A 3,953-nucleotide genomic window follows, 5' to 3' on the forward strand; every position below is an offset into this window, starting at 1 on the left:
AATCACCTCCCAGGGAACCTGGAAGTCCTTCTGCCAGCCCCCACGGCTCCTCAGCTCCAGACAAAGGGGCCTTTGGGGTGCTAAGCCTGGGCGATCTCCCTGGCGCCAGGGCTGTGCTAATCCTCTCAGGATGGCCAGGGCCAGCCCAGGGGACAGATCAGCTGATGGCCACCAGGGACTGGCAGGTCTCAGGGCCGGGGTGGACGGAGCCTTGGTGACTGACACGCCCTTTGTGCCCACACTGCCCTCTGCTGTTTGTAGTGCCACTTGGTCCCTGCTCCCGGAGTTGGGGAGAGGCCCCTCTGCGTTTTACTTTGGTTTAGAAGGTGCAATGTTTGTTCAGCAAGCCGTTTCGTCACACCAAGTGCCCTGCAATGGGGAGCCGCGGGGACATTAAACGAGGAGCCCCGGGTCAGCGGACTCAGAGAGCATGGTGGCTGCGAGGTGCCCGCTCCTCTCCTGTGGGCACAGGTGCAGAGGACAGTCAGCCGTGCGGGTGATGCTCAGGGCAGGTCGGGCAGAACTGACCCCTCTGCAGAGCTGAGAGGGGCTATAGTTCACTGCGGCTTCAGGAACATTCTACAAGTTTCCTACCTAATCCTTGAAACCCTGCTAGAAAGGGTAGTGCAGGTGGCGTGTGTGACTTTGGAGGTGCCTGTGCCCAGAGTCCTTCGAGTGCCCGCAGGGACAGTAAGGCAGCCCTGCCCGGGCTTCCTCCTCGTGCCCCGGAGCCTCCCCAGAGCCAGCAGGGACCTGGGTGGCGAGGACACACCACCCACCGAGCCCCACCGCAGGCCAGGGCCTGCTCTCAGAGCTTTGCAGGACAGGACGGTCCCAGACGCCATCTTGTCACCTGAAGCGGAGAAGGGACAGCAGCAGGCACAGCAGCCATCGATGTGCCCCCTGCCAACGGGGCAGCTGCGTGCCCGAGCGAGGCTAGCCCAGGGACAGAGGAGGCTGGTGGTGACGTCAGCCCGGCGGGGCCCTCGGAGACCCTCCCTGGGAGCGGGAGCAAGTGGCCTGGGGAGGGCTGGCAGGAACACGAGACTCGGTGCAGCCTGAGGGCCGGCCTTGGTGGGGACAGAGAGCACTCTGTCCCTCAGAAGTGGAGGCCGAGAAGAGGGAGTATCCTGCAAACCCAGGGACAGGGGCTGGCCGGAGTCGGGGGTGGGACCCAGGGGGCCTCGGGGAACCCTCAGAGCAAGGGAGGGTGGGACACTTGTGGGGGAGGCCACACCTGGTCTGCCTGGAGAAAGGCCACCTCAGTGGGGGGCCCAGGGGACCCCATGGCCCAGAGGACAGGGAGCCGCTGTGGGAAGCTTTGTGTAGCGGGTGACAACTTGACCAGTGGAATTTGAAGGAGGACGTCCCAGAGGGCAGGACTGCAGGGAGCCCGGGGTGCCGCGAAGGGGACCGGGGGAGTGAGCGGGCGGCAGCGGGGACAGCCCTGGATGTCAAGGGAGGGCCGGGGCCGCGTCCCTGCAGATCCTGGAGGGGCAGTGGATGCCCCCGGGGCAGCTGGATCGAGGGGACCAGGAAGCAGGGAGCCTTCTGGGGAGATGCTCTCTGTGGTGACAGGAGCGTGGGTGACACAGAGACATACAATTGTCAAAACTCTGCAAATGGCCGCTTAGGGTCTCTACATTTCACAGTCTGGGAACTTGACACAGAAGGGAAGACGTCGCGTGCGTGTGGGTGTGATCAACCACGGGGCGAAGGCCGGTGTCCATACCTGACCTTGAAATGCATAAAAAATAAAAGAGGGGCTGAAGGACGGGTGGACAGTATGACCGGGCACGCGACAGGACAAACGGCAGCTGTGGCCAGCTGGTGTGGGCTGATGGGAACTCGGGTCGCCCCCGGACACTTCTTTCATTGGCTGTTTGCGTGACAGTGTCATGATGGCTGTTTGCGTGACGGTGTCTAGATCCTCGAACACCTGCCTGTGCACGGATCAGCCCTAAATGTGAGGAGCTGGCCCATGTCCGTCTGCCTTGGTCCCCCAGCTGACCGAGGAGCAGAGGCCCTCAGAGGGGAACGGCCGGCCCAGGGCCACGCAGCTGGGTCGGGCTGAGCAGGGTTGGAGCCTGGGTCCCCGGCGCTGAGTGCCGTCTGGAGCAGCCCAGCAGCCCTCCATGCCATCTGGAGCGGGCAGAGCCTGTCTTGGGGTTAGAATCCGCAGCCTCCCATCTGGGGCCTACCCAGGATTCCCAGAAACGGCCCAGACCAGGAGCGGTCATGATAAAGCCCGGCTCATGTGACACCATCCGGGGCCGACACGTCTTGGAATTAGCCACAAACCACAAGCCCTTGTGGTTTGGGGGCTGAATGCTCAATTTGCAGAGTTCCGGTCTCTCGTAATTCTGATCCCATGATCACACGGTGCGCCCCCCTCCGGGCCCAGGAGGCTGCTATATAAGGGCTGATGGTGGCCAGATTCCAAAGCAGAGGGCCTGGTGACCCGGACCCTCAGGACCGAGCTGCTGGGGCCCCCAGGGGTAAGGAGGACTCCCTTCCCTTTCCTGGGTCCAGGCCAGCAAGGGAGGCCAAGGCCACCAGGGAGGTGACCAGGAGAATGTCCCAGACTGGGGACATGTCAGGGTGAGCCCTCTCGGAGCTTGGGCATCTTGCCTACAACCTCAAAGGTACCTACAAAAGGCCCGAGTCGGCCAGGTATCTGCGTGAGCAGGGCCCTGCGGGTCTTCCCCAGGGACGTTGACTTCCCGGGACACCTGCTACCTCCCTGACACTCCTCAGCTGCTGGTTGATGCTGGAAATTCCTGCCCTGGTGCCCATCTCTCTAACTGTGTCTGGAGTAGAGAGCTCTCTGGGTTGGGGAGGTGAGGAACCACCTGAACATGTCAGCCCTTCACATTGTAGTATAAATAAGCGTCTCCCAAACTTTCCTGGGAGCAGATGGAAGGGAAAGCGTGAGACTCCCTGGAATTCAAAAGAATGGAAACAAGGAAAAGAGGAGAGAGTAGACACGCGGAGGGACTGAAACCAACCATTTCAGTTTGGTCTGACTCTGCTCTCCGAGGCTGGAAAATGTAGCCTGGGAAGAGGGAGTGGGAGAGGCGGGCAGAGGGCAGCAATACGGAGGTCCCTGGACGCCAGCCAGCTCACCCCCAAAACACATGTGTGACCCCTCCAGGCTCAGAGCATTCCCTGCCCAGGTCTGGTAGGATAGTCCCCAAACAAAAGCAATAGCTGCGGTGGACTGGAGGTCACTGTGTACTAGACACAGCGTGCCGGCCACTAGCAAGCAGGCGCTCAAAGAGGTATAGATTTTTGCTCAAGGGTTTTAACCACGTGGAATAGAACTGAGTTCTCCAAGGAGGTTTAGGGGTGTTTGTTGGCTGGCAGGAGGTTCAGAAGGTGGCCAAAGAGATGTGTGGGTGAGTGGATGGCCCCAAGGCAAGATGGATGGGTGGATGGGTGGATGGAAGGATGGAAGGAAGGAAGGACGGATGATTGATGGATGGATGGGTGGATGGGTAGATAATGGGTGGCTGGCTGGGTGGGTGGAAGGAGATGGGTGAGTGGAGAGGTGGGTGGGTGGACAGATGGGTTAACCCTGGACACATGTCCCCAGAGCCTGTCTGCTACAGTTTTCTGTTTTTGTTGGCATTCCCGTTGTCCCTCTGCCGGAAACTCAGTCTGTGGACCACATCTTGGGAGACAATCAGACGTCCCTGCTCTGGGATGGTTCAGTTCATGGCGCTGCTTTGTGTCTCCAGACTCATTTCAGTTGGAAAAGTTGGAAGGTGGCGTGGGGGATTCTGGTCCTCTCTGCTGTGTTAGCTTCCCCGTCAGTTCCCCTGGCCTTGGGTCTCGGGTTGGATCCCAGTCTTGGCCGAGGAGGGTCTAACGCTGCCTGCTGGCCAGGGGGATGGCACGGCTGGGCCACTGTCACAGGGTGCACCTTCTCCCCAGGAGGAAGCTGTACCGCC

The sequence above is a fragment of the Callospermophilus lateralis genome, chromosome 3, assembly GCF_048772815.1.
Source record: "Callospermophilus lateralis isolate mCalLat2 chromosome 3, mCalLat2.hap1, whole genome shotgun sequence".
NCBI classification, from domain to species: domain Eukaryota; kingdom Metazoa; phylum Chordata; class Mammalia; order Rodentia; family Sciuridae; genus Callospermophilus; species Callospermophilus lateralis.